At 37.2% G+C, this 12,827-nt stretch overlaps 1 protein-coding gene across 1 annotated transcript in view; it reads left to right on the top strand.

The window, feature by feature from the left end:
• Positions 1–12,827, top strand: part of MRPL3 (mitochondrial ribosomal protein L3) — a 44,468-nt gene that overhangs the window by 20,264 nt on the left and 11,377 nt on the right. The gene's annotated exons all lie outside the window — the stretch shown is intronic.

The raw sequence follows: 12,827 nt of genomic DNA, 5'->3' as shown, positions 1-12,827 counted from the left end.
CATTATGAACCTCTCCCTATTTTTCCCTGCTCCTTTATTGTTGTGGACTTAGAGCTACTTAGTGGGGCCTCAAAAAATCACTGGTTACTTGGTAACTTTGTTTATTCTGCCTTCTTTTGTCAAGAACTCAAATATTGGAACTGTAAAGCTTTGGTTTGGTCAGTTGAGAGATGTGTTTTCTGAATTAGATTATTCTACTTTTTTCATTTCTGAATTTATTATTACATATAATAAAGTACCTCACAGTGATTCTCTAAATATAAACACAGTTAATAGTGTGTGAATTCCATACGTATTTTATAGTATCTATGGGATGTTTGAGAAGCCCTGTGAAATCAGAGACCTTTGTTAGCAGATGCCTTATGACAGGATTTGTGACTAGCATGGATGAGAGCCTAGCTTTTTCAGGTGCCTCTGTTCAGTAAGTGCTTTCAGTTCATATGCTACTATTGGGTTTCCTTGCCTTCTTAAAAGTTATTTTAAAAACTTCAGTCTTCTCGTGAGTGTAAAGTGAAAGAGGAAGTTTGTTTTGTTTTGTGTTTTAAGACCATATACCTAGCCCAGCCAGTGTGGTCAGTGGTTGAGTGTTGACCCAGGCACCAAGAGGTCATCAGTTTGATTTCCAGTCAGGGCACATGCTCATGTTGTGGGCTAGATACCCAGCATGGGGCGTGCAGGAGGCAGCTGATTGATGTTGATGCATTAATTTTTCTATCTCTCTCTCTCCCTTTCCCTTCTTCTCTCTCTCAAATCAATAAACATTTTTTTAAAAGATCATATACCTTGTAAACAAGATTATGTAAAGCCTTTTGCCAGCTTCCGAACTAGAAAGCTGATAACAGCCGGAAGGATAACTAGCTTTGGGATCAATTAATTGATTGATTTTTAAATACATTTTTATTGATTTCAGAGAGGAAGGGAGAGGGAGAGAGAGGTGGAAGCATCAGTGATGAGAGAGACTCATTGACTGGCTGCCTCTTGCACGCCCCACACAGGGGATCAAGCCCGCAACCCAGGCATGTGCCCTTGACCGGAATCGAATCTGGGACCCTTCAGTCTGCAGGCCAATGCTCTAGCCACTGAACCAAACCGGCCGGGGCATAGCTCTGAGCTTTAAAGTAGTTGACATTTAACTCTGGAGAAGGGAAGACCTTCATTTGAGAAGATCCTCACAATTGTATGGGCAGCAATACAGTATTCTGTTTGACTTTCACCGTGTAACAGTTGGGAGGAGGGTTACTCCCACATATGTGTGCACTGCACTCTGGTGTGCATAGCTTTATGTGTGATACTGCTTGACATTAGAATGAAATGCACTTTATTTGACCTTTTGCTGAGTGTTTTTGATGACTAGAGCTCTTGTAGCTGGCACGTTATTACAGTCTCAAGATGCTTGTGAGTGCTTGTAAGTTTGTAGGACTCTGTCCTACTTATGTGGAGCTGTTTTGAATTCCTTCTGGGTATATACAGTCCTAAGTGCCGCTGCCTCTTCTCTTTTCCTCTGACTTCACTGGGTTGTGGGATGGGTGTAGGTGTATTTGCATTTGTTTGCTTTTATTTTTTCTTTAGAAATTCTTCTATCCTTGCCCTGATGCAACTCATTTTTTGGACAGTTTCCTTGGCTTGGAGTTTAAGTCCTTCACAGGCAATGAGAATTTTTTTCTTGTTGACTATAAAAGGGACCATCATCTTTTGGGAGTAGGCTCTGGGTCCTCAGTCCATTACTGTGGCTCACTACTGCCAGAGATTAACTACCTCGTCCTCCCTTTCCAGCCCCTGTTTTAAAATTTTGTAGCTTCTGGACTCCATCTTCTTAATTATTAACCTGTTATAGTTAAAGAAACCAGAGAAAACGTGTGCAGTGACATGGTTAGGTAAGATGGTGAAGGACATGGATTTACCGACTGGAGCATTAGTTCTCACACTTGAGGGCCTCAGAATCTCCAGGTGGGCTTGTTGAACACAGATTGTAGATCTGTGGTAGTACCTAAGAATATGCATTTCTAATAAGTTTCCAGGTTATGTGAATGCTGCAAGTCCAGGGACCACTCTTTTGTAAATTACTAGACCAGGGGTCCTCAAATTTTTTAAACAGGGGGCCAGTTCACTGTCCCTCAGATGGTTGGAGGGCCAGACTATAGTTTAAAAAAAAACTATGAACAAATTCCTATGCACACTGCACATATCTTATTTTGAAGTAAAAAAACAAAACGGGAACAAATACAGTATTTGTATTTGCATGTGGCCCGCGGGCCGTAGTTTGAGGACCCCTGCACTAGACTGTAGAATAGTTAAGGGTTCACCAGGTATTGAGCCCGTAACCCAGCACAGAATCCTAGTACCTCCCTTTCCTTAACACTACGCAAATTGTAACATATAAACATGTTTTAAAGCAAAAAAGTTTAATCAATCCATTTGCAAATAACATTGTCAATAAAACGTAGCCTCTTTATTACATTTTAATTAACATGAAACGATAAATTGGCCTCTTTAGTAATTGGCTTCATTATCTCCTTTCCATTAGAAAAGAGAAAAACTTCATATCTTCAAATTAATCTCTAATTGAATTCATTTTTCTCATGTTGTAATGATTATATTTAATTGTAAAATTTACATCTATATTTTGAGTATTTCAAGTCCTTTTTACTTTAATTTTAATTGCTAGATTAAACATACTTCAGAAATAACTAAGAAAATTTAAAACAAAATAATAATGTCTAATTTAAGAAAATAGTGTTAATAGAATCCATCTACTTTAAGAATGAAATTTCCTGCAAACATAGCAGCCTCTTCTTGAAGACTTCCTTATAATTTTAAATGTTCCTCTTAATATTTATCTAAAAGGTCTAAGAATACAAATTCAATTTAGGTTATATGAGAAAGATTTTTTTCATCTAATATATATATATATATATATATATATGTATATATATGTATGTATGTATATATATGTATATATATACGGATATATACATATATATATATTTGCATTCTAGCAAATTCACAATTTTATTATACTACTAATAGATCATTAAGCCCAGTCTTTGCAATATAGGAGTTTTATGTAATTCATTCAAAATAAACCTTTGAGAGAGCATAATGATGTGTTTCCTACACCACCATCACCAGTAACCTCCCCTCTGCCGCCCCTCACCGCCCCCCCCGCCCCATACCCATTTAAAGTTTATATTCTTATTCTGTAATGGTGATAATATTGCAGTGTAACTTCTGATAGATGATGGTTTGGGGTCTAATGTTTTCTCTTTTGTTCTCTCTCAATATTGAGGAAGAAATAGCTATAGATAATATGTAAATAGTGGGTGAGATGAGGTATGATTGATGATTCTATCCTCAACATAGAATGTTTATTGGCTCATGGTTTTCTATTGAATCCTAGAGGTGCTCATAATTTGTAGGTGTGTGTGTTTTCTTTTTAAAGAAATAAATCAGGAAAGAATGAAAAAAGTAAACAAAAGGAAAACTAAAAATGCATTCTGCATTGTTTAAGGCAAAATATTAGGTCTTTGTCTCAAAAGACTTGAAGGACACAGACAGTGATGAATTGCATCCATAACAGTGGCCAAGGGGGCACTTTCCTGTTAGTTGTCTTATTGAGCTTTGAATTTATGACAGTGGTGTTGTTGAAATTATTTCTTTTCTGGTTGTCTGGAATTTATTTATTTAAATTTTTGAAGTCAGAAAACATCTTATTCGGCTACTTAAAAGATTTTTTTACTTTCTAAATGAAAGATAACCTAAAAATCTTGTCTACAGGTCTGGACTAAATAAAACAATCCATATCTTTTCAAGCCTAATCTTATTACTTTAATAGCAGTTTCAGGTATAATCTTAACACTGTAAAGGCATCAATGTCCTTTAAATTATCATTGCCCTTTGGCCTCAAAATATAAAAGTAGGTGCTTACCTTGATAATGTCATCCCTGGTAGAAAGAAGAAAGAAGTGGGGAGATTGGATGATTGATCGATAGCACTTTCACACATTTACTGAGATTCAAATAGTTTGGAATCTTTCATTAAGATATCAAAATATGTACTGAAATATTATTGCCCATCAAAGTCTTAAGGTTATTAAAAAGCCAGGTGACTGGTGTGACTTTCTGGTTAGAGCACCGGCCCACGCATTAAAAGGTCACAAGTTGACTCTGGTCTAGGGCATGTACCTGGGTTGCAGGTTTGATCCCCGGTCCCCCGATCTGGGCGTGTGCGGAAGACAACCAATCGATGGTGTGTGTAGTGTCTCTCTTCCTCCCTCTAAAAATCAATGAAAAAAATATCCTCGTGTGAGGATTAACAAACAAACAAAAAAGCCAGGTGGGATTTTAAAAGAGTAGATTCTTTGGGCTCAGTGCCCAGTCCTGCACACTGTTCGAAAAGGGTGCCTGCACGCTGTCGAAGACTTCCCCTCTGGTTTACTCTTCTTCTGGCTGGTGAAGGGGAAAGCCAGGTATGTGCTGCTTTGAGATATAATTCCTGTCCAGCCCTGGACATTGCAGTTCTATTTCATTTTGTAGTAAGTTACTCTGTTTACTACTTATTCAAAGCAGTAAATTTTTAAGCACATTAGTGAAATAATTTTCAAAATGAGTGATTAATTCATAGAGGGCAGTAATCTCAAAAATCATCCCTCTTAAATCAGTTAAAGTGAATGACTGTTTCAAGATAAAGGCTAGAACCATGGCCATTGTTCTCAGTGGTTAGAGCTCTGGCCTGTGCACCAAATGGTCTTGGGTTCGATTCCCAGTCAAGGCCACATACCTGGGTTGCAGATTCGATCCCCAGACCTGGTCAGGGCTCATGTGGGAGGCAACCAACCAATGTGTCTCTCTCACATAGATGTTTCTCTTTCTCTCCCTAACCCCTTCCACTCTTTCTAAAAAGCAATGGAAAAAATATCCTTGGGTAAGGATTAAAAATTATTATTTATTTTTTAGATAAAGGCTAGAGTTTGGAGAGTGGTGTTTTAGGGTTATATTTTGTTGTTTGTTGCTTTAAAAAAATTTATAGTAGGCATCTATAATTCCCTCACTTTTAACTCTACAAAGAAGCTTTTTTTTTACTCAAAGACATTAAAATTAAGGCCTAATGCGGGAAATCTAGAAAGAGGCTAAAAGCATGGGCTCTGCTTCTCTACAGAGACAGCTTGTCTCTGGGCAGCTGTGGCCTAGACAGCTTTCTTAACCTCTGTTGTCTTTTTTATAAATTTCTTCTTTGAATTCTTTATTGTTTAAAGTATTACATATGTCTCCTTTTTTCCCCATTGACCTCTCCCCGGCCGTTCCTACCTCCTCAGCACATGCCCTCACCCCTCTACTGTCTGTGTCCATGGGTTTTGCTTATATGCATGCATACATGTCCTTTGGTTGATCTCTTGCCCCTCTCCCTCCCCTGCCTTCCCTCTGAGGTTGGACAGTCTGTTCAGTGTTACCTTGTCTCTGGATCTATTTCTGTTCATCAGTTTATGTTGTTCATTATATTCCACAAATGAGTGAGATCATGTGATATTTATCTTTTTTTTTATTATTAAACATATTTTATTGATTTTTTACAGAGAGGAAGGGAGAGATATAGAGAGTTAGAAACATCAATTAGCCGCCTCCCACACACCCCCTACTGGAGATGTGCCTGCAACCAAGGTACATGCCCTTGACCGGAATTGAACCTGGGACCCTTCAGTCCACAGCCCAACGCTCTATCCACTGAGCCAGACCAGTTAGGGCTATATTTATCTTTCTCTGACTGGCTTATTTCGCTTCGCATAATGCTCTCCAGGTCCATCCATGCTGTTGCAAATGGTAAGAATTCCTTCTTTTTTACAGCAGTGTAGCATTCCATTGTGTAGATGGAATTTTTTAATCCATTCACCTGCTGATGGGCATTTAGGCTGTTTCCAAATCTTAGCTATTGTAAATTGTGCTGTTATGAACATAAGGGTGCATATATCCTTTCTGATTGGTGTTTCTGATTTCTTGGGATGTATTCCTAGAAGTGGGATCACTGGGTCAAATGGGAGTTCCATTTTTAGTTTTTTGAGAAAATTCCATACTGTTTTCCACAGTGGCTACATCAGTCTGCATTCCCACCAGCAGTGCATGAGGGTTCCTTTTTCTCCGCATCCTCGCCAGCACTCGTCATTTGTTGATGATAGACATTCTGACAAGTGTGAGATGGTACCCCAGTTGTCGTTTTGATTTGCATCTCTCAGATGATCAGTGACTTGGAGCATATTTTCATATGTCTCTTGGCCTTCTGTATGTCCTCTTTTGAAAAGTGTCTATGTTGTCTCATCTTTAACCTGTTTCACAGCCATGTTGTAAAGACTGAATGAGATAATAAACAGAAAGCTGTTAGCTCAAGGCCTGGCACATAATAAATGCTTAGGAGAATTGTTGGCTACTACCACTATTATTGATATTACTACTTTTTCATTTGTTTCAGATTTTAAATGAAAAAATAAGTGTTTTCAATAGGATATTTTTTAAATGATTAAATAACATTGAGTCATTAGGAATTAAATCGTGGTATTTTAAGGTTACATACCGCTTGCTCCATCTAGAAATTATAGAATAATGATGATGCCCTTGAAATAGCTCCATGCCTCTCTGATTTGCTAGACAGTTTTATATTTTTGCTTTAATCTATTTCTCAGCAGTCAGTATGACCTGGGTTGAAAGTATGACCAGATGCTTTCATTTACCAGGGATTTGACCTTAGGCAAGTAGCTTAACTTCTCTGGATGTAGATTTTATTATCTTTAACATAAGGGTATGGGACTAAGCGGTTTCTAAGGTTCCTTTCAATTCTAAAAATCTGCTTCCAAAAAATAATCCCTCAGTTTTCCAGGAGGCCTAATTCATTCTTATCTGTATTAATGAAAAAATAATACATAACCACAGATTCACAGCACATGGCAATATGGTTTTCTGGCTTACTGAAGAAAAGATATGTCTGAAGGCCTTCAGAAGACTGTTTAAGTCCTGTCATAACATTGCAGAATTGGTTATTTGAGTTTTCTTTTTTAAAAAGAGCTTGCTGAACTCAGGACAACAAATGTGCTCTGGATTTATTTAGGACAGCCAGGAAATGCTCCCTTTTATACGAGGACTCAAAGGAGTCACTGCACATTTGGCTCTTTGTATTACTGAATGAGCTAGATTTCATGTCAGAAAGCTATAAACCATGAAACAGTGCACTTTTAGCAGTTCCTTGTTGATAAAAATGTTCCCAGCTTTTGCTGGCAGTGTTAGGGTTTTTAGGCAGAAACAGAATACCTGCATTTCAGATCTTGCTGTCACAAACTCATCTAAAGAGTAACAGCTATACAGATAGTTCATGCCAGCTTTTAACTATGTGTGGTGGACACAACGCAATTGGAAAAGTCCACTGTGACTTACTCATGGGCTCAGGAGCTATACATCACTGATCAAATAGGCTTAGACAGCAACACTGAAGTGAGTAGAAGTCGACTCCCATAGTTTACAGGGATTCCATGGAGATGCTTTACCCATTAAGTGTGTGGAGATGAAAGTAGATGGGTAACATCTGGGTGAGTTGTTCAAATTCGGAGGCACTATAATTAAAGATTAAAATGTGTATGTCATATTAGTTCATCATAAATTAAAAGCCAATCCTGATGGGCATAGTGAATTAGCTAATAGGGACTTTTATATACATGTAATTTATTTGACTAAAAATTGTCCTTTTGTGTTAACTGGAATTTTTTATCATTAAAAGCTTCTTGGGTGGTTTGAACAATGTGTTAGATTATAGGCTACAAGATATTCTTTAGGTTGTTGGTTTGGACATTATGCTTGTACATTCAGTACTACTTTTACACAATTAAAGATTTCATCTTACTCCAATCAGTGGTTCAGTTTTAAAAAGAAGCCCAATCTTGATTTTGACTAAGAACTGACATAAGTCGCTATTTTCCTGTGTTCAAATGTAGTGTTTAACCAAAGAAGCTGGTATTAACCTTCTTGCCCCCATCTCCATTTTTATTTATTATATACTAGAGGCCCGGTGCATGAAATCGTGCACAGGTGGGGTCCACTGGCAGTTGGCTGGCCTGCCCCCTGGTTGAACTCCCTGTCGAGGGGACAATTTTCATATTAGCCTTTTATTATATAGGATAAAAATTAAACCTGATCTTGGGGCATCCTTAGAGAAGTCAAGAGTCTCTCTTCCATTAAGTACTCAGTTATGGGTTTTCTGATAAATTATGTACAAGTCAACGTTTTTACAGCATAAATCAGCTGAAGAGAAAAAGTGCAAGCTTAAATTGAAAATGGTTCAGATTGAAAAACATTTGCAGTGTGGATTTTGATTTTTTTAAATAAAGAGATGAAGTACTTTACAGCTAATACAGCACGAGAAACACTTTTAGTTCTTTTTCATGGTAAGAGTGGAAAGATAGATATTGTAGCAGGAAGGGTGTTTGAGGTAGAGGGAACAGAATGAGCAAAGACATATAAGAGAGTGGCATATTTAGGGATTCACAGAGGAATCTGCTGTGACTAGATGTGTAATGGGCAGTGTTTGAAAAGGTAGGCTGGACCCAGTTATAAAAGGCCTTATATGCCCCAAGCTAAAGAAATTGCTAGGAAACATTTATGGTTGTTTAGTGTTATGCTGTGTGTTTTTTAAGAGCAGGGAACAGCTTGGAATTTCACTCTGGTAGTCAGGAGGAGGATATCTTGAAAAGAGGGTGATGTTCATTTCTGTTTCTGAAACATTGTAATTGAATGGCTGAGCTACTTCTGTTTAGCTGTGGTCCAAACATCTGTAGAATGGGCTGGTAGCAGAATTCTTGCCAGAGGGCAAGGTTTGTGGAACTCCAGTTTATTAGTAATAGCTTCAGGGGTCAGCAGATTTTTTCTCAAAGGGCCAGATAGTAAATGTAGGCTTGCGAACATTATGGTCTCTGTTGCGACTTCTCAGCTCTGTCGTTATAGCTCAGTGATGGTGAACCTATGACACGCGAACTCATTTTTTTGGTTGATTTTTCTTTGATAAATGGCATTTAAATATATAAAATAAATATCAAAAATATAAGTCTTTGTTTTACTATGGTTGCAAATATCAAAAAATTTCTATATGTGACACGGCACCAGAGTTAAGTTAGGGTTTTTCAAAATGCTGACATGGCGAGCTCAAAAGGTTCGCCATCACTGTTATAGCTCTTATCATAGGCAATAAGTAGAAAAATATATGTGGCTGTGTTATAATAAAACTTTCATTTACAAAAACAAGTTGCCAACCCCTGGTTATAACCATAGTGAGGAGAGGGTCAGAGGCAAGACTCTAAGATCTTCTTTTTATGTACCTGTAAGGAGAAAGGAGTGTCTCAAAGAGCATTAGGGAAGCAGGAGATTAGGGAGGAAATGATGATTGGAGTGGTGGTGGGAGAGGGTGGTAAGGAGTGATAGAAGACAGTTCTTCTGTTTTAAAAGAGGCCATAGAAATGTGAATACTGACTAGATACTTGATATTAAGGAATGGCTAATTTTTTTATATTGTGATAATGATAATGTGGTTTTGTTCTTTAAAAAGATCCTTATCTTTTAGAGACCCATATTTGAAATATTTATGGGCGGAATGATATATCTGGAATTTATTTTAAAACTAGAGGCCCAGCCCTAACTGGTTTGGCTCAGTGGATAGAGCGTCAGCCTGTGGACAGAAAGGTCCCAGGTTCGATTCCGGTCAAGGGCATGTACCTTGGTTGCAGGCACATCCCCAGTAGGAGGTGTGCAGGAGGCAGCTGATCGATGTTTCTTTCTCATCGATGTTTCTAACTCTCTATCCTTCTCCCTTTCTCTCTGTAAAAAATCAATAAAGTATATTAAAAAAAAACAACAAAAAACTAGAGGCCCAGTGCATGAAATTTGTGCATGGGTAGGGTCCCTAGGCCTGGCTGGCGATCAGGGCTGATCAGGTTCCCTGCCTCCTCCTTCCCTCGCTCCCTCAGGGCCTTGCTGCCGCCTGCCATGTTCTGTGACGCCCCCTGGTGGTCAGCACATGTCATAGCGAGTGAGTGAACTCCCAAGGGGACAATTTGCATATTAGCTTTTTAATTATATAAAGGATAATCCATTGGAATTGTAGAGGAGGGAAATAGTTGAGACAAAATAGTCCTTGAGTCAAAAATTCTTTGTACTAGTCTTTCTGCTTTTGAATACGTTTTAAAACTTCCATAATAAAAAGTTATTTTAATAAAAGTCTTTGTGTTTAGGGATTAAGGGATTAACCTCAGAGTGAGTTCCAGAGAACACTTGGAGAGAAAAAGATTGCAGGTGATGGATGAGAGAGGGAGAAACAGTTTGCTTCCTAAGAAAGAGGAGAAAGGAATGCAGTGGAGAGAGAAGATAGAAGAAGCCAGTGGCAGGGAAAGACTCAGTGATGAGAATTTTGGAGGAAGTTCTCAGAGGACTCAGAATGGATGGACTTGAGAGCGCTCCTCATCTCATTTTGTTTTATCTCTATATATAATTGTATCTTGAACCATGAAATCAAAGGTATTTTCCCACAAAGAGGGGAAATACTGGTGGGTTTTTATTAAAACCGCTGTCTATGATAGACATTTAGGCATTTGCCACAATATGGCATGGGAATGAAGTTTACCTGGTAGTAATTTCTAGCGATTTATAGAATGCAGTTAGAAACATTAAATTATGCATTCTCTTCTGCAAGATTCTTAGTCATACCTTTAAGTTCCTTTTCTCCTTTTCTCAACACCATCTACTTACTAGTAAACTTTTATGAAAGGTATGCCCATTATACAACATTTGGAAACTGAAGGGCAAAATAAAGGAAACTAATCATCTTTTTTCCTAAGACACAGCTATTGCCAGTAACAACAGAATTACTGACTTCTCTAGGTTGGGCACTAGGATGTATGCTAAGGAAATAGGCCAAGAACAGAGCAATCAAGTTTAAATTTAAATAGTTTGAGTTTTTTTATGATTTCTTGGTTTAACAAGTATAAATGCTCTAAATAAAATTTTTTGTTTTTCTATTTTTCATGTTTCACTACATTTGGAACTTTTAATTTGTTTTTTATTTGAATTTTCCTTGATTTTTCTGCTGTCATTAAAGATTGCGTTAGAAAAGGTGTGGGAGTGAAGCATGTGTGTGCTTTGTGTTGTGTATCATTTGTGGTAAAATGGTTTATTTTATTTGACCTGTGAAAACCTTATATTTGAAATGTGCGTGGGTATGCTAAGTATAGATAAGTTCATTTCGTTTGTTTTGTTCTCAAGTTGGGTGACAACTGAGAGAAACAAAAGAATAGGTACCTGTACCACCCATGGATCAACAGGTGCACTCTATTCTCCATCATCCGAATTAAGCCAATAATTTGTCATGTCATTGTGTTTTGTCCTTTTGTTTAAAAGTTATTTATTGAAGAGGTTCCCATTGTACACAGTATAACAACATGGTGTACTCTAGAGCTAGATTAAAAACAATCTGTAATTAGCTGACAGATAATTAGCACTTTCAGGATACCATTTTCATCTTATTTACTCTCAAATTGAGCTCAATATCTTCTGTAATTTACCTAGCATGTGTGTTATTGGGCACGGTCATGCTCTCTTTTTAACTAAGAGATGAATCAGTTTGAGAACTCAGAAGGCACCAGCAAACTTTCTACCAAGAATGATTAGTGTTAGAATGTGGTATTTTTAAAACATGTTCATTTTAGATTTTGTGTTGCCACTCCCCTCCCGTTTTTTCTTTAAAGTGTTATGTTAATCTTGTAATTTTTAAATCTATATGAAACTTCCATTTTAGCTTTTGTATCAGGAATAAGAATTATTTTGAGTTTTTGAGGCAGAAAAGAATTATGTATACACAAGTGACGTGTCCAGTTGATTATGAAGAAAGTGGTGTAAGCTGCAGTTAAATAACTTTGGACCTGAAAATGTTCAGCTGTTAGGTTCTGTACATAGTTCTTCTGTTGAATTCTTGATTTATCTATAACAAACTATTGTACGGGCTTACTTCAATTCATTACTCTCTGATAATGCTTTGTTAAATGCACAGCAAAGTGCTTGTGGATATAAGGTGGTTTTCATAACCTTTTGCTTTTTTGTAAATGGCCTGAACTATTCACTGTCTATTTAATAACAGCTAGCTTTGTTAGGGTTAGGAAACACGACTTTAAAATATGTTGACATATTATCTCAGGGGTCCTCAAACTACGGCCCGCAGGCCACATGCAAATACAAATATTGTGTTTGTTCCCGTTTTTTTTTACTTCAAAATAAGATATGTGCAGTGTGCATAGGAATTTCATAGTTTTTTTTAAACTATAGTCCGGCCCTCCAACGGTCTGAGGGACAGTGAACTGGCCCCCTGTTTAAAAAGTTTGAGGACCCCTGTTTCATGAAAGCTGGAAAAAATGTTCATCTTAACAGTCTATAAAAATATGTCCACTACAGCTTACAATTTATTCAAGCCCTTTTATTTTATGATTTGTACTGATAGAAACAGACATAATAATGCTTTGAATCATAGTGTTGTTCGCTTTTCACCTGCATGGCAGAATGTTTCTCTAGTTATGGACTTTGAAAGTAGAATGGGTTTGTTTAAAAAAGTGAAATATAACACTTTAAGAAATTGTAACTGATTTTGTCATTAGCTTCCTATTTAAACCTTGAAACCAATATCCATCTGGTATCTTCTAATATAAAACATTCAGCTTTTAGGGTATTATTGTTTTATTTAATGTTCTGTTGTATTAGTTTTCTTTTGCTGCATAACACATTGCCCTAAATCATAACAGCTTAAAACAATAAATATTTATA

This window comes from Myotis yumanensis, unplaced genomic scaffold (genome assembly GCF_028538775.1).
Source record: "Myotis yumanensis isolate MYYU_CA2020_CCGP unplaced genomic scaffold, mMyoYum1.0.hap1 SCAF_14, whole genome shotgun sequence".
Taxonomy (NCBI): domain Eukaryota; kingdom Metazoa; phylum Chordata; class Mammalia; order Chiroptera; family Vespertilionidae; genus Myotis; species Myotis yumanensis.
This window is presented reverse-complemented; position numbering and strand designations above follow the sequence as displayed.